Source organism: Panthera pardus, unplaced genomic scaffold, assembly GCF_024362965.1.
Source record: "Panthera pardus isolate Hobbes unplaced genomic scaffold, ASM2436296v1 HiC_scaffold_22, whole genome shotgun sequence".
Classification (NCBI taxonomy): domain Eukaryota; kingdom Metazoa; phylum Chordata; class Mammalia; order Carnivora; family Felidae; genus Panthera; species Panthera pardus.
The window spans coordinates 9,986,917-10,013,023 of record NW_026526788.1 but is presented as its reverse complement, the minus strand read 5'-3'; the positions used below and the strand labels follow the sequence as shown (position 1 = coordinate 10,013,023).

The 26,107-nt window shown below is 42.0% G+C and overlaps 1 protein-coding gene across 5 annotated transcripts in view; it reads right to left on the bottom strand.

Annotated features, from left to right (window-relative positions):
• Nucleotides 1–26,107, bottom strand: part of CHRM3 (cholinergic receptor muscarinic 3) — a 521,929-nt gene that overhangs the window by 255,665 nt on the left and 240,157 nt on the right. Inside the window, exon 1 of one of the 5 annotated variants that reach the window (XM_019418890.2) lies at nt 17,454–17,972. The exons of the other annotated variants lie outside the window; for them this stretch is intronic. The gene's annotated coding sequence lies outside the window, so the exon portion shown is untranslated. Of the gene's footprint in view, nt 1–17,453; nt 17,973–26,107 lie in introns of those variants that run through there. 5 annotated transcript variants of the gene reach the window in all.

Genomic DNA, 26,107 nt, shown 5'->3' with positions numbered 1-26,107 from the left:
GAGGAAGAGGGAAGGAGGCACGGTTTGTATAATGCTGGGACAAAATACACATATTTTAACATAATGGTGTAAACAAATGTTTTTAGTATTATGGCAGCCATTGGAAATTAAGATGAGATTACAAGATTTGTTGACATAATTGCTAACGAATGTGATTTGAAATGGATCTACGACCAGTAGTCTTTCCCACTATGTATTATGCTTTCATCTTCTCACATTCCCTCCATCCCATGTTCTAGGGAAAGTAGGTGGGCTGGAGAATTCTCCCACTGCTTCATCTTCTGCTCTAAGACATCACCCTTGGCCCCAGCAAGGTCTCCTCCATCTTTGGGAAGACATTTTGTCTTTGGCTGGGCAAGAAGAAGGAGCATTTGAAGAAAAAAGAGCCAGTCTTGGTGCTTCCTTCTGCCTTGTGTAAGACTAAGGATGAGCAAGCAAGTGCTTAGATGGTGTCATATTCACCCCTGTCCACTCTTGGTCTCATTCTTGGTTCTAGGCAGTAAAGTCATGGCATTTGCTGCTCCAACACACTCCTTGTCTTCTAGAGATGAATGCAGAGAAACTATTACCCATCTCATGTCAACAGTTCTTGGAAAGCAAAGGCACTTCCTAAGTGTATAAATCTTACAGATCATTAGAAATTCACAAACCGCATCCCTGCCCCTCTGCCTGCATTGTATTTATGCATTTGTGTATAAAAAGAAACACAAAATTAAGTGTAATTCAGGTACCATTAATCTTTTTTGGACAAGTTAGCATCTCCGTCAACTTCCTCTATTTCTTTTCTAAAATGTGTGTGTGTGTGTGTGTGTGTGTGTGTGTGTGTGTGTGTGTGTTATGCAGAGTGGAAAGAGGTGTGCCTTCAATAAATTTAGGAACAGGGGCACCTGACTGGCTTAGTTGGTATAGCAGGCAACTCTTGATCTCAGGGTTTTGAGCTCCCAAAACTCAACTCAAGATCTCAGGGTTCTTAAGCCCCATATTGGGCGTAGAGATTACTTTAAAAAGAACAACAGCAAAAGAATAAATCTAGGAACAGCAAAAAGGGTCTCTGTCTCCAGACATGACTTTTTCTATCTGTTCTGACCTACGGGACCAGGTTCCTTATCCATCTGAGTGCTCCCGGCTTGGTGGACTTTACAGTTCAATTCACCACTGGTAGGTATGCCATCTGCTTTTTCTTGCCCTGCTACGGTGGGTAGACATCTCTATTTAACTCATCCTGCCTCCTGCTGACAATGCAGCCTTTTCTAGGGTGTGGCTGTGATGCAAACTCAGCCCTCGAGTGCTGCAGCCCTCAGGTCAGAAGCACCCTCACCCACGTGATGGAACCCCAGCCCCAGTGACAGGTTCTCCGGCTATCTCGGGGTCCTTTCTGTGCCACACGGGAACCTAAGTTCCAAGGCCTCCCTGTGACCTAGCAGGCTGAACTGCCAAGTTCACTATGCTGCTGCATGGGGCTGCACGTGAAATAGCTCCCTGTCCTGTGCACACCTCGTTTTCACTGACACACCTCTCTTTCTCTGGGCTAAAACCCCAAGAGAGAAAGTCGGCAGGCACACATTCTACAGCTTTAGTTTCCTCCCTGCCACTGCCATTCCTGCTTGGCAGAGTTCCTCAGGCTCAGCAAAGGGGCACGTTTTCCTTTCTCTTTCTTGGTGTCATATTCTTTTACCATCAGACAGTGAGCCCAGAAGTGATAAGTTGAAGGGTTTTTGGGTTTTTTTTTTCCATACAATACGACTTGAGTTTTCTGGGCTTGGCCCTTGATAAACTAAAAAAAAGAATATAGAAAATTGCCGAAAATAACCTGAACTTCTATTTATAACCATGACAGAGTAACAAGGATGGAGAGTAACCTAAATCCTTTGCACACGGCACCGGCTTTCCCCCTCCCCCCAAAAAAAGAACCTTAGAAGACTGTGCAAAACAAACGAAATAACTGTTTTCAAGAACCAGACAACAGGTACACAGGACTGTGATGACTGAGGGAAGGGAAACCAATGAGGGAAGACAACATCTGGGCTCCCTGTTTGGAAAAGATTTCTGGAAAGTGGACAGAAGAAGTGGGCAGAGCACAGCTGCCTCACTGAATTGAGAAAGTGACGACCCGAGTTTGAGGAGTCCGGTAAGGCGACGAGTGAGATGCTCAACACCATTAGTAATCAGGACACGCAAAATAAAACCTCCATGAGAAGCCACCAAGCCCCCACAAGAATGGCTCACATTAAAACGACTGACTATGTTCGTGCTGGCCAGACAGGACAGGAAGCCACTCTTGTCTCCATACACTGCTGATGGGAATGTAAGGTGATGTGACCACTTTGGAAAACAGGTTTGCAGTTTACTGTATAGTTAAACATGTTTAGTACAAGGCTGTGCAATTAAACTCCTAGTTAGTTTCCCAAGAGAGATAAAAACATATATCAATACAGAAACTTTTACACCCATGTTCAGAGTAACTACATTCACAATTATACCAAACTGAGAAAGCAGATGTCCATCAGAGGACACAGAGGAGCAAATCTAGATACTTTCATACAATGGAATAAAAAAATGTAATGAAAGGGAATGAACTGCTCATATTCACAATACTATGCAGAAACTTCAAAAATATTACGCTGAGCAATAGAAGCCAGGCACAAAAATATATATCGTAGGACTCCATTTAAAAAAAAAATTTAATGCTTATTAATCTTTGAGAGACAGAGAGAGACAGTGCATGAGTGGGGAAGGGGCAGAGAGAGAGAGGGAGACCCAGAATCCGAAGCAGGCTCCAGGCTCTGAGCTGTCAGCACAGAGCCCAATGTGGGGCTCGAACTCACGAACCGTGAGATCGTGACCTGAGCTACAGTCAGACGCTCAACCAACTGAGCCATCCAGGCACCCCTCATAGGATTCCATTGTTAGAAAACTCTAGAAAAAGGAAATCTAGAAAGCAGAAAGCACAGCAGTGATCACCTGGGGCTTAAGGTGGGCTGAGGGCGTGTGTCAAGAAACAAAGAAGGGGCATAAAAGGAACAAGGTGTGGTGATGGAAGTGCACTGTTAAGATTTGATTTACTGGTAATAACATGGTTAGATGAATGTGTTTCACCTCATCCAAATATACATTTAAATGGGTGCTTAGTATTGTATATACATTATACCTGACTATAGTTCATTAAACAGAACCTTAACTGGCTTCTTAATTCTTATATAATATCAGAGATGATCTCTTAAAGATTAAATATTTTATTTTTAAAATTAATTTTTAATATTAAAATATCAATTTAGAGACACTTGGAAATATGCATATCTTGCATTTCTTTTAACGTAATCCAGTGCTGGGAGCTACGGTGGCTTAGTCAGTTGAGTGTCTCACTCTTGATTTTGGCTCAGGTCATGATCCCAGGATCATGGGATCGAGCCCTGAGTCAGACTCTGTGCTGAGCATGGAGCTTGCTTAAGATTCTCTCTCCCCCTTTGCCCCTCGCCCCCCCCCCCCCTAAATAAATAAGTAGGTAAATAAATAAATCCAGTGTTTGTGGGAAAAGAGGGCCATCTACAAGAAACAAGCTGGCCATGTGCTGCTAATTACTGAATGAGGCAGTGAGTACAGGGGGTTGGTTATGTTCTGCCTGCTTTTGAGTAAGCCTGTAGTTTTTTTTTTAATTTAAAATGTTTTAAACATCTAGAGGACTGCATTTCTTTAAAAGAGTATCATCGATATAGCAGGTGGCATTAGATGTATGTCTTAATGCCCTCCTCTCCACATTCTTCTTCTTGGATTATGTGGTGAAGTCTTTCTGGGTCTTTCTCACATCCTCTTTACTGTCCTTTCCTTATCTCCTTTCATAGCTTAGTCGACCACAGCTCTCAGATGAGAATCAGCGTGTGTCACATGTACACGTGAGATTCTGAATAATTTGAGGAGAAATTGGTTAAGTCAGAGTCTGGTTCTTTGTATTAAACAGTAATGAATTTCAGTAAAGCTTGGCCTGCAGAAGAGAGGTCCTTTTAGGAATAAACTAAGCAAGGTGCAGAGAAACGCCCACTTTGTTAAATGAAGGGGAATAATGAGTCTGCTTTCACCAGTTGATCGAAACAAACAGAACCAAGACACCAATTTAACACAAGGAACATCAAGAAAGAGCCGGTGCAAAGAATTTTTGTTAAAGGGAATGGAAATTGGCCTTCACTGTTTTCATCTTACTTTTCCCTTTTAAGGCGTTAGAATGCTTGCTAACTTTGGGGAAAGCTGGCTGCAGGCTCGCAGTCACATGAGTGGGGTTTGGGTCCGGAAGTGCTGAGCCCCTTCCTGACTAACAGGAGCGTGAACAGGCTCCATGCTGACAGAGCCTCCTGAATTTTCCAGGGAGATTGAAGCTCAGGATGAGGTCAGTCAGAATAGAAATTGATGAACGATGTAGAAGGTGGTGTTCAGCTATGTAGGCAGGGATGCCCTTTAGAGAAATTAATGTCCCTTTCAGTTTCTCAGTGTTGTATAAAATGGAATATGGCACTTCCTGCTTGATCTGATTATCTCTAGAACTACCCGTTCTTTCTGTGAATAAGACCCCAAACTGTTTTACTAATGAGCAAGAATGGACACAAAAAACATGTACTAATTACCAGCAAAGAACATAAGCTTCTGCAATCACACTCTGATGTGATAAATTAGAATTCTGTTTTCCAGAAGCCAACACATTATGGATGAACTGGGAATTGTTCTTATTGTTGAACTAGAACAATCAAGCACCAGGATATTTAAGAGTGCAAGTTGCAGAGAAGTAATGCATAATCCCACTATTTTGGAGCTTTAATTTTCCTGTGGACACAATTTTTTTAAAAAATTGACTTTATCTGCTTGAAAAATGTTTCGTCTTAGTAATAGGAGCTTAAAGGAGTCCAATAGAAAGAGTGTGACTGTATAGAACAAAGGTCAGAAAAGTTTTAGAATAGAGACATTGCATGTGTTTCTTTTTCAAGATGCTCTAGATTTAATTATTCCAAAAAAACTCAAATAGAGAGTATGATACACTAGGGATCTAGTGTCTCTGTGGGATATAAAGGAGTGTAAGTCAATCATCCTTGTCTTTGGGAAGGTTACACGATGTTTTCAGCAAAAAGATAATCATGTTGGGAAAATAACAGAAAGTTACATATATGCATACAATGTGTATATGGTGTGTATCTATTTATCTATCTACCTATCCATCCATCCATCCATCCATCCATCCATCTTCTAATGTGGTGCTCAGCGTTATTGGCAGTGAGTCTTACGGCGCCATGGGAAAGGCGTAGATTCATAAAGAATAAACTAAAAAGGAAGAAAATGCTAGATCTTAAATTCTCAATGTAATTCATAAAATAAGAGGAGGGAAGTGGTTCAGGGACTGGGGGGTGGACAATAAGAAAAAAGGCTCAGAATCAAGAATCAAGATGATATACCGTAAGACCAAGGGGAGGATAACACTGAGCTGATTTACAGGCATCTAGGCTGGAACCAGACTGAGAAAGTCTTGAATGCTAGTCATTAGGAATTTGTGCTTTATCCTGAGAGCAAAGCAGAGTCACTGAATGTTTTGAGTAGAAGGTTCATGTGATAGAGATGGTCTTTCTGGGAAAAAAGATCTGTAAGCAATGCTTAGTAGATACAAAGAACAAGGGACTAAGGAAGCAGAGGCCAAATTAAATTTGGAAAGTGTATCCTTAAGTGATGAATGAATAACATTTCTAAGTAGCGGTAAACTTCCAATAAAATTAGGTGCTTCAAGTCTGCACATATTGTTGAATTTCAGAGCAATTCAACGCAAAACACTAACTGCATATTGTGGGAGGAAGACAACAGGGTTTGTGACAGAATTACAAAGCTACCTGAACACAGAGAAGGATGAGTTCTGTTCTCATCAGGCATGAGAAGGCAATGGCAGATCTGTGTTGGATCCTGCAAGGTGGGGAAGAGTTTTGGCAGGAAGACATGGGAGACATGGGATTCAGGTACAGAGGAACACAGGAAAATGTCCACAGGCTGCGGCACGGAACATGACAGGTAGCCTTCCTGGTGCATCTATACTTCTGGAAGGTGGCACATGCAAAAGGAAAGAATGAAGCGATGCTTCTTTGAGAAAATTATTTTTCCCTTTTGGGCCTCAGTCTCCTCATGGAGCTCTATGTTTTTATGGCTTGAATTCACACCGAAGACATGTCAAAAAGTTGAACGGTAATCAATCTGTTACAGAGAGGTGAAACAGAGTCATGATGGGAGTCAGTCACACTGGGGATCATGAGAAAGAATGAGGCCTTGGTAGAATCTGGAGAATGATGCCAAGGGTCTAGGCACACAGTGACTGATGCCGGTGCTGAGGCTGGGGTGGAAAATGAAGGACTGAATATGCCAAAAGGCCTCATGAAGGACACAGCTGACTAGGCTTTGGTAGTGCAAGCACCTGACCAGACACTTTTGATCGCTGAGGCTTCCTTTTCAATGACCCCCATCTCAACTCAGCATACCAGCTGTTGTGTGACTGAGATGCTAATAAAACCACCAGATAAGGAGCCAGGCCTCTCCCACGCATGAAGTTCCCCTTCCAGAAAGCCCCGGGGAACCTAGGTAACTGACCACTTGGGTGACCCCACTCTTCCCTTCCTACATTCTAATTCCCACTCTTATGTTTTCAAGTTATCAATACTGAACCCCCTAAACCATGGGCACCCCACCCTTGGACTCCAAAAAAGGCCAAGCCTCAGGCCATGCTCCTTCCCTCTCTCTCTACCTGTGACCTCAATGTGTGGCCCTTAGGTGTGCCTTCCACCTTCCAGAACCTGTGAGGAATAAGTCTTCTTCCTCAAACTTCCCTCACCTTGTTGCTAAGATGTGTTTAGAAATGAGAAGAACCACAAGGCCAGTGCAACCCCAACACAGGCTCCGACTGGGGAAATGTCAAGGGGGGCTCGATAAGCCCCTGGCTCAATGGCTACAGGTAGGAGGGGCCCAGGTGAGTCCCTCAGGCAGAGATCAACACAGCAACTTCTCAACTAACTGGATATAAAAGAAAAAGGAGATTATTCACATATTTTGATAAGGCCAAGTTACTAGGAGAATAGCAATTTGAGATAAAAAGGAGAAGAAAACGTGCGTGTGTGTGTGTGTGTGTGTGTGTGTAAATTTCAAGAAAAATGGTAAATAGTTCTGTGTTTCAGAAGTGCTGATTTTCACTCATTCAGCCATTGAAACAATTAATAGCACAAGAATTAAGCCTTGGAGAGATAGTTTAAAGATTAAAATATAAAGATGACCTACCTGCCCAACAGCCATGAGAGTTATGTGAACAGAGCACGTAGAATAGGAAGAAAAGCATGTAAGACAGGAGAGGCAGACTCAGTCTTAGGGGATAACTATTTTAGGAGGGCAGGAGGTGGAAAAGAAGACTCCAGCCAAAATCCAGGAACCAACCGGAGAAAGTGGAAAAATACAAGGATTCACAGATCTGACTGACGGCAATGTCAAACAAATAGGTAACTATGGCCTCAACTTCTGAAAAGTTTTCAGGTAGAAAAGCTGGAGAAAAATAGGTTTAAAAAGAGAAGGGTTCACTGAAAACCTTTAAGACCAATGTTTCTAGATAATGAAGGAGGAGAAGTCAAATGGCAGTGAGCTAAAGAAGAGAGGGGACCGGCAAGGGCAGGTGACACCGTGGAGTCTGGAGGAAACGCATGCTCGCTGCAGACAGCACGGGGCACGCACTAGGGCACTCACGCCTTTTTGAACAAGCGAGAAAAGACAGGGAGGTGAGGTCAACACGCATTTTAAATCTTTTAAGAACAAATTTTTAATGCTTAAGATAGGAGGATTAGAACTCAGTAATTGGCTAAAAGGTCAGATGTTGAGAACCAGAGAGACAGGACGGAGAGTCTAGGTTGGAAATCGGTTAGTTTGAAGGGACACTTCTCCAGAGACGGAGGGAGACATGAGACAGGAGCGGAATAAGGGACCGACGTGTTGAAGATGCCTGGAGCGCAGATGTGGGAGCTCTGGGTTTCTCAGTCAGGCAGGTGATGAGGTATCCCATTCCAAGAGAACTCAGGTTGGAAGGGCAATGTACAGGACTGGGGGCAAAGAGTGAAGGAGAACTGGAAAAGCCACTGTGAAGAGTAGACTCGGCCATTATGGACAGTGGGCAGACCCACATTTATAACGGGACTTGTCTACAAGGCTTGTGGGAGTTTCCAGTGTTCTCAAGCCACCGAAACATGGGAAAAGCTTCAAGGAGGGTAAAAGGGGAAGCCCCTGAGTGGTGGGTGGGGAGGGGGGCTGGGCAGAGGAAGGAAAGAGGCTGGAGGCTGGAGTGTGAGAGAAAGGCAGTGAAGGGGCTGGACGAGGCACCTGTGTAGTCTGAAAGGGACTCTCAGAGCAGTCTCCACAGACTCTGAGGAAGGAAAGGACCTGCAATCTTCTTGTGAGGAGAGATTCTGAAGATAAGGGGTGCAGGAGAACAAAATAAACTTTTAAACTGTACTGGTCCCTCTGCCCAAGGGGCAAGGGCAATGTCTTCTCCATTTCACAGAATAAAACGTAAGCATGTGTGGAAAGTATCTGGATATATGTAGGATGCCCAATTTGTTCTAAGGAAGCAAGAACCAGGGTGCTTGTGACTTTCACTGTAGAGCCCAAAGAACAGGGCCATACACGCAAGAATTTAAAAAATGCTTTTGATAGTGTTCAATCAGGGATAAATCAAACATGGATCAGAAGCTACTTTGCCTCCCAGACTATGTGCACGGGCTAACAGAGCTGGGTAAGTAGGATGACTTCCCTGAAGATAGTGCTTTATGCTCGGAAAGAACTCTGTAAATATTTACAGACAAAGAGGGTTCTTGGACAAGTGATTGGTGGTCTATTGCTTTCTGATGTCATGAAAATATTTTTTGAATGGAGACTGCATTAGGATTTTGGTAGCTTTCAATTCCTCATGGGAGCCAGAAGGGACACCCAGAGGGTAAAGCCAACCATCACGTTTGTAAAACTTGGGTTCACGACTAAGAAAAAAAATCAGCCAATTTTAAAAAGGGTTACATATATTTTAAAAGCTTTTTGATATTTAAGTAGTTTTCACTTACCACCCAAGATTGCATGCCACTGGTTCCCTAACCTGATGAAATCATCAGAATTCCTTTTCAAGAAGACATTGCTTGCTTGCTTGTTTGCTTGCTTCCTTCCTTCCTTCCTTCGTCCCTCCCTCCCTCTCTTTCTTTCCTTTTTTCTTTCTTTTTCAAAGTTTATTTATTTATTTTGAGAGAGAGAGGGAGAGAGCCTGAACTGGGGAGGGGCAGAGCAACAGGGAGAGAGAGAATCCCAAGCAGGCTCTGCACTATCAGTGCAAATCATGAGATCATGACCAGAGCTGAAATCAAGAGTCAGATGCTTAACCAGTTGAGCCACCCCGGCACTCTGAGGAAGAAATTCCTTGAAAAGGAAAGATTTCTAGGTACCACGCTCAGAGACTCTAATTAAAGGGGTGCGGGGCAGGCCACGGGAATATGTATTTTTCAAAAAAGTCTCCAAAGGAATCCTGAAAGAGTTTTCTACTGGTAAGGACTGACTATAATTAATCAGCTGCAAAAAAAATATATTTTGACTGGCATTGTACACATTTTTTTAATGTTTATTTATTATTTTGAGAGAGAAAGAGAGAGCACAAATGGGGGAGAGGCACAGAGAATTCAAAGCAGGCTCCGGGCTCTGAGCTGTCAGCACAGAGCCCGACGCAGAGCTCGAACCCACAAACTAAGGTCATGACCTGAGCGGAAGTAAGACGCTCAACTGACTGAGCCACCCAGGCACTCCGGAATTGTACAAAATGTAAGAGTAAATTGACATTGCTCAACTACCATCCCAGATGGATTAGCTTCTTGTTTCATTTGGAGATCCAGTATGTATGGTTCTGGTTTTAGTTATTCCTCCTTAAAAATATAAATAGGTTTAAAGGTAATTAGGCAGTAAACAAGAAGTAAATTTACTGTATGTTCTTCCTTTCTCTTATGATTCCACTCCATTGACTATTATGACATTGATATGGGATGAGATCACCTCCAGCATATTTGCCTCAAGGAGGCATTCATGTTTCCTCTTCCTGGGGATGTACAGCGAGGAAAAGAAATGTGAGCGTGTCGAAAGTGAATTATATGGAGTCCGGGAGTTTGGCACATTGTTGACAAAATTCCGTATGTCCATTCTTTTGATATCCTTATAAGTGTTAAGATGAAAGTCACAGGTCTCATGGTGATCTGTATTGAAAGAGGGGAGGGCGCCCGGGTGGCTCAGTCAGTTTAGTGACTGATTTTGGCTCAGGTCATGATCTCGCGGTTCGTGAGTTTGAGTCCTGCATCGGGCTCTGTGCTGACAGCTCAGAGCCTGGAGCCTGCTTCGGAGTCTGTGTCTCCCTTTCCCCGCTCACACTCTGTCTCTCTCTCTCAAAAATAAATAAAGATTGAAATTTTTTTTTTTAAAAAAGAAAGAAGGGGGAAGACAAAGGAAGAGCAAAAGAGGTGAGATTGAAAGCCCTGATGAAGCAAACGGGGCAGAAACTCCTCCTCAGCTCCAACTTGATAGATGTCTCAGCACCATGACAGTCTAGCTACTGAATCAAGACCTTCTATTCCCCAAACACATGAATCTACGTGAGATATTTAACAAAAGAAGAAAAAGGAGGGAGGGAGTGGGAAGAGAAGGGGGAGGGGAAAATGGGGGGGAGGGGGGAGGGGGAAGGAGAGGGGGAGGTCCTTGCCTGGAATGTAGCAAAACTTCAATAGATATTCTTAAAAAGACTGAAGGATTCCCATTTTTCACAGGCTTCATTTTTTAGAAAAACCCAGATGTGAGCCTCCGAGAATCTATATAGTTTGGTAAGCATAGAGAGGAGGCAGAATACAACAGTCTGAGGATAAAGTATAATATGAGGCTGGAAAGTAGAAAAGTAAAATTAGCATTTGGAGGATAGTGATGAATTCCATTAAGGCAGAGAATTAAGAGTCAGGATTGAGAAACTTGCACTGGACTGCCTTTTAGAGATGCTGATGACCTTTGCAAATGGTATATATTTGAACTTCGTCTTTCAAGGGGCTGGAAAGGAAGACTTCAGTTACCTTAGCAGAAAGAACAAAGTCCTGACGCCCTCAAGCACCTACTACATGTGCTGATTTAACTTCTCTGCATCTTGGGATAATACCTGCTATGTACTATCCCTGGGAGAATGGAGACGATACATTCAAATAATTTTCTGTGTTGTGTGGCTCAGGTGAGGGACTCTGGCTTAGAAAGTCTACCCGTTGTCCCATATTGCAGCCATTTGCCCTGTATGACTGCTTTAAATTTAAATTAAATGCGAAGACGTTCCTCAAAAAACTAAAAATAGAACTACCCTACGACCCAGTAACTGCATTACTAGGTATTTATCCAAGGGATACAGGTGTGCTGTTTCGAAGGGACACATGCACCCCAATGTTTATAGCAGCACTATCAACAATAGCCAAAGTATGGAAAGAGCCCAAGTGTCCATCGATGGATGAATGGATAAAGAAGATTTATATATATATATATATATATATATATATATATATATATATACACACACATACATACACACAATGGAGTATTACTCGGCAATCAAAAAGAATGAAATCTTGCCATTTGCAACTACATGGATGGAACTGGAGCGTATAATGCTAAGTGAAATTAGTCAGTCAGAGAAAGACATATGACTCCACTCTTATGAGACTTTAAGAGACAAACCGATGAACATAAGGGAAGTGAAGCAAAAATAATATAAAAACCGTGAGAGGGATAAAACTAAGAGACTCATAGATATGGAGAACAAACAGAGGGTTACTGGAGGGGGTGTGGGGGAGGGATGGGCTAAATGGGTAAGGGGCACTAAGGAATCTACTCCTGAAATCATTGTTGCACTAGATGTTAACTAATTTAGATGTAAATTAAAAAAAATTAAATTAAAAAAAAACACAAAAAATAAAAAAAAATAAAGAGGAAAGAAAATGAAAAAATAAAAAAAAATATATTTGATATAAATGCACTATACCTTTTTTTAATGGAAATGCCACATTTTTAAAGTTTGACTATACCATTTTAACCGCAATTTGGAAAAGACATTTCAATAAAAAAAGTGAAAAATAAAAAAAATAAAATAAAATGTGTAATTAAAAATAAATAAATAAATAAATAATTAAATGCCAAGAAATCACAGTTCATTTCTTCAAGTTACAGCAGTCACATCTCAACTGTTCAAGAACCACAAGTGCTGAGTGGCTTGGACAGAACAGGTACAGAACATTTCCGTTACTTCAGGAAGTACCTCGAGTGAAAGAAGGTCAGGAGGCCAGAGAGGCCTGTCCTGTGAGAGGACAGAAACGATATGGTAGCTGGAAGTGAGGGACAGAGCTAAGTGAAGTGAAGTTTCTACTGAAACAGAGAGACTAGTAGACCTTTAAGGAGAGGGAAAGGCTCCAGACAAGAGAAAGACAGGGCGGTTACTACAAATCTTGGGAACAACTGAGGCACAAGATCCCAGGAGGGGCAGGAGAAGGTAAGAGCAGAGCGGGTATATACTTAGAGGTGAAGGAGAGAAGCGCCTTCGCCCCAGAGACATAAGGAGCAGACAGCAGGTACAAAAACAGTGAGTTTGAAATAAAAGACACAGAACTCACATCTGTTTAAAATTTTTTTTAAATTTTTATTTATTTTTTGAGAGAGGGAGAAGCAGAGTGCAAGCAGGGGAGGGGAAGAGTGGGAGAGGGAGACACAGAATCCAAGGCATGCTCCAGGCTCTGAGCTGTCAGCACAGAGCCCTATGTGGGACTCTGAACCCACAAACTGTGAGATCATGACCTGAGCCAAGGTCGAACGCTTAACCAACTGAACCACCCAGGCACCCCAGAACTCACACCTGTTAACCTTGAACAAACCACCATGGAGGATGAAAGATTTAGACTTTGCTAGTGTTTACACAAAGACAGCATGGGATAAATGCACTTGCTGAAAAGCAAAATTGTAGTATTATTTTGAAGAAGCTACGAGGACACACAGATATGCTGTACAATTTGGCAAATTTTAGGTGCTAAATATTTGCTAATTTGTCAATCCATTAATTAACCAATCAATTATCATTGCTTACTGGTTCCTAACATACCAGATGTTTTGGGAAAACGTACAACGAAATTGAAAAGTCTGGACTTACAGAAGAAACTTAGAGAACAACATAAAGATACTAAATTTTAGAGTACAGTTTGAAAATGTTACCTCAAATTGGGCACAACAACACCCTGGCACTCGGGTGCACCTCGTGGTTCCTGTCTTTTGTAGACAGTATGAATCCGTCTTGATATTCTTTCTGGTTGAGCCCAATGAAGCCTTGGGATGCCTTTCAACACAATACCCATTATTTCTTAAAAAAACATTTTTTGAATGTTTATGTATTTATTGAGAGAGAGAGAGAGAGAGAGAGAGAGGGAGACAGAGGATCACAAGCACTGTCAGTGCAGAGCCTGATGCAGGGCTCAATCTCATGAACCTGTGAGATCATGACCTGAGCTGAAACCAAGAGTCGGATGCTTAACCAACTGAGCTCCCACCAGGCGCCCCATAATACCCATTATGGAGCCTGCCACTTAGTATGAGAACTAAAGATTATTTGTAAATCTAGCACAAATAATATTAAAATTGTGTAGTGAGTCACACAAAGGAAGCCCTTGGTGAAGCAACAGCTTCTTTTTCCAATAATAAACTCATCTCATTATTAAAAATCCTAAAGTTAATCACTCACTTGCAATAAAAAAGTAGATATGAACAGTTGGTCTCACTCTATTAGACATTTAATCCCTAATCAGGGACTTTTCTTCATTTGAGAGAACCACACACAGAGCATACTAAGAACTGCAAATTAATATTAACAAAGGGGCGCATACTAGACCCCTTAAGAATAACCCCAATGAAGTACACTGCATTGTTCTCAGTTTTTTGGTACTTATGCAATAACACAGCTGTCAGAGTAATAAGATAAATCTTGTAATTTCTCTCCAAGGACCGTAGAGGGAAGAACATAGACATATTAGCTCTATAAAGGACAAAGGCACCAAGGGCAGTGGAGACAGATGTTATTCTTAATGGGATTTTGCCTTATTTGAAAAAATTTTTAATGTTTTTATTTATTTTTGAGACAGAGACAGAGCATGAGCAGGGGAGGGGCAGAGAGAGAGGGAGACACAGAATTGGAAGCAGGCTCCAGGCTCTGGGTTGTCAGCACAGAGCTCGATGCAGGGCTTGAACTCACGGAGTGTGAGATCATGACCTGAGCCGAAGTCAGACGCCCAACCGACTGAGGCACCCAGGCGCCCCGCTTTTGCCTGATTTTAACAAGCAACCTACTGATGTGAATTTTCTTCTGAGGGCCAATGACTTGCCTGTCCATACTTCAAATCACAGAATCTAGCTAGAGTTAAAATGGCTTTATCATGAGATTTAGTACCTAAAATATATTTCAGACAGCGGGGGGGAAAATGACTGAGTATAAAAAGGCAGTGAAAGAAGAGGATTCTCAAATGCCTGTCTGGTACCAACCTTGATGAATCGTTCATATAAGCTGCTGACTTTTCTGTGCTGAATCAGCAGAGTCCTTAACTGCTGAGGCCACCTTGTCAGCCAGTCACCTGACTCCTGAAATTCTAGGTTCTTCAAGGGGAAAATTTTGGCAGGATGTGTGGTTGTACCTTGGTATCTCTCAATTTACCTGGAACGTTCCAAATTGAGCGCAGTGAATATTACGGAGTATTGTTCCATTTTCTTCAATATTCTTGTGCAGAGCTGGGGAATTTTATAGTCACAATGACACAGAGAGAAAATGAGACATTGTAGGCACTCCATCTCCATGTTTCACTGTAAAAGGGCTGTCTCCAAAATAACTTTATTTCACACTAATGTCATTAAATAGAATTTCAATGGATTTGAAATGGTGTATATACGTGTTAATATAGCCCTCATAAAAGTTTGTAAAAATATACCTATTGGCCCTTCTCCTGAAGGGTCCTTTTTGTTCTTAGACCAAGTCCTTTATATTAGTATAGTATTAAAATATCCTTTCCTTTTCTTAAAACTTAACAGCACAAGGTTAGTTGCTTTTAAAACATTATTCCGTTTTCAAAACCAAAAATTCATAAGAATCGTTACTATAGAATAAAATAATGTGCACAATCACCAAAACGTACCAAAGGATGTGTCTTTTAGAAATAAAACATCGAGGGGCGCCTGGGTGGCTCAGTCAGTTAAGCATCCAACTCTTGATTTCGGCTCAAGTCATGATCCCAAGGTCATGGGATCGAGCTCCACATCGGTCTCCACACTGAGCATGGAGCCTGCTTAAGATTGTCTGTCTCCCTCTTCCTCTACCCTTCCCCTCCCTCACCGAAGCACACTCTCTGTCTCTCAAAAAAAAAAAAAACATCAAAATTATAAAAATAAAGTATGATGGTTATGCTTAGGAAAAAGCTTTTTAAATAATAGATTTTTCCCCATCATTGGATGAATGATAAAGAAAAGATGATAGGTATATGTATACATATATATGATGAAATATTACTCAGCCATAAAAAAGAACAAAATCTTTCTGTTTGTGATAATACAGATGGACCTTGAGGGTACTGTGCTAAGTGAAATAAGATGGGGAAAGACAAATACCATACGATCTCGATTATATGTGGAATCTAAAAAACAGAAAGATGTTACAAAAAAAAAACCACAAACAAAACCAAGCCCAGAAGTACAGAGAACCGACTGGTAGTTGCCAGAGGTGGGGGTACAGGGTGGGTGAAATGGGTGATGGTGGTCAAAAGGCACCAACTTCCAGTTGTAAAATAAGTAAGTACTGGGATATAATGTACAGAATGGTGACTATATTTAATAATACCATACTGCATATATGAACGTAGCTGAGAGTAAATCTTAAAAGTTCTTATGACGAGAAAACAAAAATTCTGTAAGTAGGTATGGTGATGGACACTAACTAGACTTAATACGGTGATCATTTCACAGTATATACAAATGCTGCATCTTTATGTTACACGCCAGGAACTAACATCACTCATATGTCAGTTATCTCTCGTAGCTCTAAGAAATGGTTTTCTCATTACAAAGATTTGAAAAGAAAAAATGAAAACATTTTACAAATCACTTACAATCCCAAATCAATATTTTTACGTGGCAATACTTTTTCTTTGCATTTTCTTAATATTGACTTTTACCAAACAAACAAACAAACAAACAAACAAACAAACAAAAAGAGATCGCATTAAGTTAAATGTTTCATTTCAAACTATTCGGTAAGCCGTTAGAAAGACTGCCCCTATAGAGAAGACATCGAGATGACACTAAGATCTAAGATCGAGCCTGACGGGGCAGGTTAACAAACGTCAAGGAAATGACAAGTCAGGTGGGCACCCAGCTCTGAGAGTAAGTGGACGACAGTGGCTAATCGGTTTCAAGAATTTACACCAAGAAAGAAAGCTGGTCTGCCACCATGTGTATGAGGACATCCGAATTATGTTTAATTTTGGGTATCTGGAAATATCTGGAAACCAAGGCACTCAAAAGGCCTTTGTTACAAAGACAGGGATATAGATGAAGAGCATGACTATCCCCCATTCAACAGATGGAAAAACCCCGGCTCAGCCAACAGTTCAGGAGGGCAAAGAATGGATGCAAGTTTTTTGATGCAGTCTTGAGATCTATTGTTAGATCTTGCAAATTTTGGTGAGAAACGAGAAACAGTTTGACTTTACTTTGCTTGGCCTTTTGGCCTGCAAAAATACTAAGTCAGGCTGACATTTCGGCTACAGATTTTGCAGCTGTGTAATCACTGGGGTCTGGGAGACCTTACTATAATAGAACTTATAATTAGCAAACTACCATAAGTCTCAGAGTATGACACATCAAAAGAACTCTTCCTTTTTCTCTTTTCCTTACACAGGGACATAAAAATAGAACAAGAAACTAGTATATTTGCACTTCTACTCACACTGACTTTAAAATATATTGAAACATGGAAGTTGGCAAGAGCATTGCTCACTATGAAGTGAGTGATTTCTATTTTCCTCTAATACTGATGCCTCTTGCTGACGAGGAAGAGTCATGTTACAAAGGCATTTGTTCGAAACTGTCCTTTCCTTTTCATTCCCAGCATTACAAATCCAGCTCAGGGCCTGATTACTTTTCCTGAGCCACTCCAATACGGATTTAGTCTCTCTACTTATTCCTGGGTTAAGCCACATCACACATGGATGCCAAATAAATGTTCTGACACACATCCCTGATCATGTCAGCTCCCAAATCAAGAACAATCTATGACCAGCCGTCACGCAGAAATTAGGAGTCGAACAGTCAGGGTCCTTCAGAATCTGATCCCCACCTACCTTCACGACTGATTCTTCCTCTCCAACCCTGTGCAATCTGGAGCCTCCAAATTAGAATCTTCACTCTTCCTTCATGAGCATCAAGCTTTTCTGGCTTGTTCTTCTCATGCTATTTCCTCCAATAAGACTGCAACTCCCTCTCAACATTCTCTCCATCCCCCAAGGCCAACCATAAAAATCTTCTCTCTCAGAAGCTCTGCTGAGACCCAACCAGATGCAATCATTCCTTCCTCTGATCCTCTTTAGAAACTTTTCCTCTATGCCTACTTCCTTAATTTTGTCTCGCTCTTTTGCTGCTGCTACATAGGTAAAGAGCAAAATACTTAAGTATCCCTTGAAAGTCTACGTTATTTTTTCAAGAACAAACTTCAGAGGCCTCTGTCTCTGAAGACGGAACTAACTCCCTCTCCTCCCCATCTGCCAGTAGAATCCACCTGCTCTCCTCTTATCAAAAGGGAACGCCCTATCATTTATTCCACCCTGCATTACTCTAAAGTGATGTAATTCACCACCTTCAGTTATTTAGCCTCTCATGGTAAGATGATTCTTTCTTTCTTTCTTTCTTTCTTTCTTTCTTTCTTTCTTTCTTTCTTTCTTTCTTCTTTCTTTCTTCTTTCTCTTCTTCCTTCCTTCCTTCCTTCCTTCCTTCCTTCCTTCCTTCCTTCCTTCTCTCTCTCTTCTTTCTTTCTTTCTTTCTTTCTTTCTTTCTTTCTTTCTTTCTTTCTTTCTTTCTTTCTTTCTTTCTTTCTTTCTTTTCAGTAGGCTCCATGCCCAGCATGGAGCCCAACGCAGGGCTTGAACTTATGACACGGAGATCAAGACCTGAGCTGAGATCAAGAGTCACACGCTTAACTGACTGAGCCACCCAGGCACCCGGGAGGATTCTTTCTAATTGTGAAATCCATCATGCTACCTTCTCCAGACTCGCTCTTTGAACAATGAAAAGAATCTACTGTCTTATGGACCCCTTCACTTTTTTTTTTCCCCCACAACTGTGATACAGGCTAATGTGGCCATCCCATGCTACTGGGGAGGACACTGAGGCTCAAAGAGGTTAAGTGACTTGTCCATAGGAATGTAAATAGAAAAAAAAAAAAAACCTTGTGGTGGCAGAAGGAAACTCTGAGAAACTATCAGATCTGCTTGCAAGTTCCTGCTGAGTCTGGGGTTGGGAAAGGAGAGAGTAAGGTCATAGTGAGAACCCTTCCTCACTATTTCCTTTTCTTCCTGCTCTGCATTAGAGAAATAATAAACATAGCTAAGGTTTATTGATTGCTTACTGAAAGGCAGGTACTACACAAATTCTTTACGTGTACCTATCTCATTTACAGCAAGATAAGGGTATTTATGACTCACCTATAAGTGCAGAGGGCAGATGATAAAACAGTATTATATAACTGGCCTGCCCGAGGAGGAATCAGGATTTGAACTCAGATCGCCTTGCATTAAAGCCCACGTTTCTAATCCCTAGAACAATACGTCTCAAATTTTAATTTAAGATTGAAGCCCACACACCTTGAGAACTTGTTAACGGCAGATTCCAATTCAGTAAAGAGTTGCTATGGGGTCTGAGATTCAGCATCTGCAGTAAGTTCCTGGGTGATGCTGATGTTTGTCCATGGATCACACTTTAAGTACCTGTTGCCTTTTTTTTTTCAATTTTTTTCTAATGTTTATTTATTTTTATTTTTTTTAACGTTTATTTATTTTTGAGACAGAGAGAGACAGAGCATGAACGGGGGAGGGTCAGAGAGAGAGGGAGACACAGAATCTGAAACAGGCTCCAGGCTCTGAGCTGTCAGCACAGAGCCCGACGCGGGGCTCGAACTCACAAACCATGAGATCATGACCTGAGCCGAAGTCGGACGCTTACCCGACTGAGCCACCCAGGCGCCCCTCTAATGTTTATTTTTGAGAGAGAGAGAGAGAGAGAGAGAGAGAGAGAGAGAGAGAGGCAGAGTGTGAATGGGGGAGGGGCAGAAGAAGGGAGACACAAAATCTAAAGCAGGCTCCAGCCTCTCAACTGCCAGCACAGAGCCTGATGCAGGGATGGAACTCACGAGCCATGAGATCATGACCTGAGTCGAAGTCGGACACTTTAACTGACTGAGCCACCCGGGTACCAGTTTCTTCATACTCCCAAAGTACCAGTTTCTTTATACTCCCCTCAGAAAGTACTAAGCTAGTCACTCAGGTCACTGACGTTCTCATTCTGGAGACTAGCCTGGGGAAGGGGAAGAAGGAAGGACAGAGAATCCCCAACTCTGTCTTAGCCAGGACTACTATTCAAGCTTCTCTGAACACCCCCTCCCTGTTCCCGTGCTGTGCTGCATCACCTCCAGCTTTAAATCTTGCCTTTCTTGGCGCGCCTGGGTGGCTCAGGTGGTTGTGCATCCGACTTCTGCTCAGGTCATGGTTCACGAGTTTGAGCCCCACGTCAGGATCTCTGCTGTCAGCACAGAGCCCACTTTGCATCCTCTGTCCCCCGCCTCTCTGCCTCTCCCCTGCTAGCACTCTCTGTCTCTCAAAAAATAAGTTAAAAAAATTTAAAATCTTGCCTTCCTTCTTCTCTCATAGGAATGTTTTGATTTTGCAATAAATACAACATTATTTCAGGTAATACTTTAATGGTATGATTTTGTACCATAAACCTTTTTCCAACAGTCTGGAACACAATCCTACCTATGCTTACATGATATGTACTTCAGAATGCCTTGCCCTTTTTCTTGGATTTGATACATCAACTCATACAAAATTCCTTCATTATAGTGCTTTCTAGCATTAAGCACAATTTTGTGTTACATTAGTTTGTAAGAATCGAAATAGAATGCATTGGCTATTTTTTCCTAAGATGGAGACCCTCCAATGTAAGCTACGTAGGTTGCAAACAGGGGTTTTATCTGTTCATTTATTCATCCACCACCATCTGGTAGCTCATGTCCCAGGCACTGTTCTAGATTTGCCCTTGGACACTGGTGGTTCCATCTGGAAATCAAGACACATAATATGCACATTTTTAACACCCTGTTTTTATATTATATCCATGATGCTACAGAACAGTATATTTTAGGGGTGCCTGGGTCTGTTGGGCATCCGACTCTTGATCTTAGCTCAGGTCACGGTCTCACGATTCATGGGTTTGAGCCCCAAGTCGGGCTCTGCACTGACAGCTCAGAGCCGGCTTGGGATTCTCTTTCTCTGTCTCTCTGTCCCTCCCTGGCTCACGCTCTTTTTCTCTCAAAATAAATAAACATTAAAAAAAACCCAGAGTATTTTAATTAGTTAGTTTACTTAGTTTTAAGTGTTTTGCATGATGCTCTGATATAACGTGGTAATTAATGTCCTTTCCCAGTACAAAATCTCATTCAATTACAGATACGTGTTTGGAAATGTGCCTGCGCACACACGAAATCTCCCCTGGCCTTTACTGAAGTGAAAATGGAGAAATTTTTATTAAATTTATCAGCTTCAAAACAAAAGCTGGGCCTTGCCCACCTCACCAGGCTTTAATTGGCTGCCATTTGGTTAAAAATTAAGTTTTTAAAAACCTTGCCTTCAAACCGTTAATCACTTTGTCTCTCCCCCATTTATGTTAGGATGTCACCAGTGTCTGGCTGTCCGTTCTCTTTACACTCTCTTGTTGTGTGCTGGGAAATTTATGTGCAATTTCTTTTTCTTTTAAAAAAATTTTTTTTAATGTTTATTTATTTTTGACAGAGAGAGAGAGAGAGAGAGAGAGAGAGAGAAAGACAGAGTATGAGTGGGGGAGGGGCAGAGAGAGAGGGAGACACAGAATGGGAAGCAGTGGGGCTTGAACTCAGATCATGACCCGAGCTGAAGTCAGACGCTCAACCGACTGAGCCACCCAGGCGCTCCTATAGCAGCGTTCTTATTTGTTGCTCATTTGCACGACCAGCTTTAATCACCATGTCACATGATAAGCGCTGAGGTGGAAAGGGCTAAGTGCCTGGCCCAAGTTGATAGGGACCGTCATGATGGGGCTGGCACAGGAGTCCGTTCCAGAGTCCAGACCAACCCGGTCCAGTCCTCACCACCACCAGCCGTGACGAGAGCCCTGAAGCTGAAGGAAGGGGGCAGAGTCAGGACACAGAGGTCTGCCTGAAAACAAGGCCCCTGAGGTCAGTTGCTGGGCACGCGGCGTGCTTTCTCCAGACCTGTTCTTCTAAATCCAGAAGGTTTAAATCTGCACCCCACTTGAACTCAGGGACACAGAGCCCTGTTGCCCAGTCTCTTAGGGTTGGGGCGACAATAAGTGAGAAATGTATTTGCTCTTCCTTATGATTTCCTTAAGAACATTCTCTTTTCTCTAGCTTACTTTATTGTAAGAATAGAGTATAGGATACATATAACATATGAAATACGTGGTAATCGACTACTGTGTTACCAGTAAGGTTCCCAGTCAACAGTAGGCTATTAGTAGTTAAGTTTTTGCAGAGTCAAAAGTTATACATGAATTTCTGACTGCATGGGGCAGTCAGCACGCTTAACCCCTGTGTTTTCAAGGGTCAGCTGCATATAAAAATGTATATTTATAATATACTATTATACATGGCATTACATCCACAAATACCATAACAAAAAAAAAACCCCTGTAACTCATTAAAACTGTGTGTATATTGTTATATCTCAACTTCCTATATATCACAAATTTATGTATGTTTTGTCCTTTCCTCATTCTTGACACTGAAAGCCTCTCTTTTTTGGAATCTTCTTCTGGAAGATTTTATGCAGATATAAATCCATCACAGGTCAGCATGAGCTCTCCTTTCTTGCCAGCCACCCCTTCCACTGGGCCCCATGGACCTCTCCTCCACTGTGAACCATCTACCAGCTGGCTTCCATTTTTCTTCTCACATCTTTGACTTAGCTTTTCCCCAGGATCCCCATATCCCTTTTGCCTTGTCCTCTTCAAACTTTCCCTTTTGCAGCCACCTCAGACTCCGCTGAGGTGAAGGCTGACTCAACCATATTTAGGGGCCATTTCTAGGTGCACAACTGGCACATCCAACTGTTATTCTCTTTTGTCCACACCCTATTGGTTATACTTCTTCTCAAAACCACTCCCACCTACAGATAAATAGGACATCCTCTACCACCAAGAAGCTGATAGTACAGAGGTAGAGATAAAGATCTGTGCTCGATGACAACATAGAAGGAACAATCTCTGAGGCAATGGCTTTCCAGAGGCACATGGAGGAAAACTAGTTGAGATCGAAGAGAAAAATGCAAGAAGAGCTAAGCACCTACACTTAAAAAAAGTTTATTTATTTTTGAAAGAGAGATAGAGATAGAGAGAGCAAGCAGGGGAGGGGCAGAGAGAGAGGGAAACAGAAAATCCCAAGCAGGTTCCGGTCTGTCAACACAGAGCCCAACGTGGGGCTGGAACTCATGAACCATGAGATCATGACCGGAGCCGAAATCAAGAGTCAGACGCTTAGCCAACTGAGCCACCCAGGCACCCCTACCCACATACACTTTGATGATCAGGGGAAATTATCATGGTTAAGTCATGATCTGATACCAGGAAGAGGCATTCATGAGCTTGGGGGATGGTGGGCAGAGAATGGCACCTCAGAGTGTCTTCTATAAGGGTGGAGAGCAGGGTGGAAGTTGGGAAATGGTGAGAAAGAAGTTTGAGAATTAGGCAAAAATCAAATCACATGCTAAGAAAACTAGGGTTTTTTTTTTCTTTTCAAGTCTATGGGGAGTCAGATTATTTCAAACAATGCAATAGCTATACGTATTGAGGGCTTACAACGTGCCATTTCTTATCTTCACAGCCCTTCTGTGAGAAAAGTGTTACTATTCTGTCCATTTTATAAATAAGCAAACTGAGAGCCATAGAAGGTAAGTAACGTAGAAGGTCTCATAGCTAAGAAGTGGCTCAGTGGAATAAAGATTAGATTTTCACTTCAGAAACAGAAAGGGTTTATCTAGTTTCTGGGTTGCACCTGTATAACACACACAGCACTGAGACAGAGACATGGAGAAGCAGGGAGTGGAAAGAGGAACAGGGGAGTTCAGTTCTGCTGTTCTGAATTTGGAGCATGTGGTGAAACCCTGTAGAGAGAGTGGTCTCTACAGATACAGATAGATGTGAACTAGGGAAAGGTGTCTAAGCTAGAGGCACAGATTTGAGGTCATAGTCTAAGCCTGGAAGTTAAATGAAATAAGGAGAATTCTGAACAAAGCTTTGCAGGGGCAGAGGAGAGAATTTGCACTTAGGCAGCTGATAGAAGGAGAGAGAGAGAGAAGGAAGGAAGGAAGGAAGGAAGGAAGGAAGGAAGGAAGGAAGGAAGGAAGGAAGGAAGAATGGCAATGAGGGAAAAAAAGGTACGAGATTCAAGGAGAGGAAGTTCCTTGCATTCCAAGCAAAGAGAAAATTTCAAAAAGGCAGCAAAACTTGCAGAGATGTCAAAAAAGTTGTGGATCAAAAATTCTTAGGGTTTATCAACCAGGAGATCTTCGCTCATTTTAGCCACAGTTCCAGTGAGGCAGGGGGACCAGCCACCAGGCTATGGAGGGTTGAGGACTGAGGAGGAGGAAACCTAAGGAAGGAACTAGGGTCACTGGCGGGTTGGAGGAAGAGAAGGAGGGAGAGACAGAAATCAAAAGAGAACCTAGGCAGGGTGTTGTTTGCTTTTTCTTTATGATTTGAACCCATTTGACATGTACATATGAAAGGCAAATCATCAAAAGAACAGAAAGGTGTGAAGACAGGAGAGAGCAAACACCACACCGACTAGGAAAGAAGACAGAGACTTCGCTGTGCTGTTTTCTGAATCCAGGCTTTCCTCCCTCCTGGGGGTAGCTTTCTCTTCAGCCTTTGACATTCTGGTTCCTGATTAAAGTCACCCACATATTTTCCCCACTTTCCATCTAGCTCCACATAGTGTTGCCTAATTAATTTTTCTCACGTTATCCCCTAATTCATATTCTTTCAGTGGTATTCCATGATTTTTCAGATAAAATCCAAGCTGCTTTAGAATTAATTACAAAGTCCTCTTCATTCTGCTCGTCCCCTTCTCTCACCATCCTTGAAAACCACCCCCTGCACGCACACACATACACACACACACACGGATGATACCTGCATTCTGCCCTGTGATCCTTTGCAATGTTCTCTGGTTTCTTTCTGCCTATGTAAGTCCTACTCTCTCTCCAGCCTCTATATATGTCATCCCTTTTTATTGAGGGGTGTCTCTGTGCCCCTGAGGCCATGAAAAATGTTACCTTTTATTCTGCTTTGGCATGTCATTAACATATCCTTTCCATAAACATGTTCTACAAGCTCACATAGGTCTATCACTGCGAAAAGCATCAAGGAAGTAAACACGCTAAGGCTATAGCCCATGACCACAACAGGTCAATGATCTGTTTGGTACTTAAACTACTTAGTTACATTGCTAATACTCGGTCTTGTATTTAACACTTACAACATTAAAAAAAAAATGTGTATGGCTTCCCATCTAAACGGAACTGCACGTTCTTTGAGGATAGACCCTGTGTATTAAAGCATTGGTATAGATCATCTAAAATTTCTTAGGAACATCCAGCAGGAATTGAATAACTCCTTTGCTGTAAAGAAAACTGGATAGAGTTTGCAGTCTTGGAATAATAAGAAACTGTGTAGATGGATTTTCTTTTTTTCTCCCCTCTGACACACTAGAATGTAAATATAGCACTTCGGCAGCTTTTGCCTTTGATCACATTATGAGATCTTTTCTTTCCAAGTCATCCTTATACGCACTTTGAATTTATTTCTTCTTATACTTCCATGTACGCTGCATGTTGTCTGGTGTGAAGACGGTGGCTTGTGTTTAATGTTCCTTTCTACGGGTTTAAAAAAATTTTTTTTACATTTATTTATTTTTGAGAGACAGAGAGAGACAGAGCATGAGCAGGGGAGGGCAGAGAGAGAGGGAGACACAGAATCCGAAGCAGGCTCCATCCAGGCTCTGAGCTGTCAGCGCAGAGCCCGACGTGGGGCTCAAATCATGAACCGTGAGACCATGACCTGAGCCAAAGTCAGAGGCTTAACTGACTGAGCCACCCAGGTGCCCCTCTACATTTTTTTTAAGTTTATTTATTTATTTTGAGAGAGAGATAGAAAGAGAGGAAGAGAGAGAGCATGTACCAGGGAGAGGCAGAGAGGGAGAGAGAATCCCAAGTAGGCTCTGTGCTGTCAGCACAGAGCCTGATGTGAGGCTTGATCCCAGGAACTGAGATCATGACCCGAGCCAAAATCAAGAGCTGGACGTGTAACTGACTGAGCCACCCAGGAGCCCCTATGATGTTTTTATTCTAACGAGCTCTTTCATTTCTCTTGGAATGTAACTGAATTTCTCCATGTTATGGAATTATGTCTAAAACCCTCTTTTATTTAAAAAGTATCACCTACTAACTCCAAACTTGGATTTTAATGAAATTAATCACCTTTATTACTTTATCTGATTTACTCTAGTTTTCTAGAGCTGCTCTTTTGTTACAAGTTTTTATAGTCATCCCATAATATTTTTTAATTTTTGATTCCCATCTCCCGATACTGTTTGTGTGTTTGTCTTAAACAGGATTCTGTGAGGGGCGCCTTGGTGGCTCAGTCGGTTAAGTGTCTGACTTCGGCTCAGGTCATG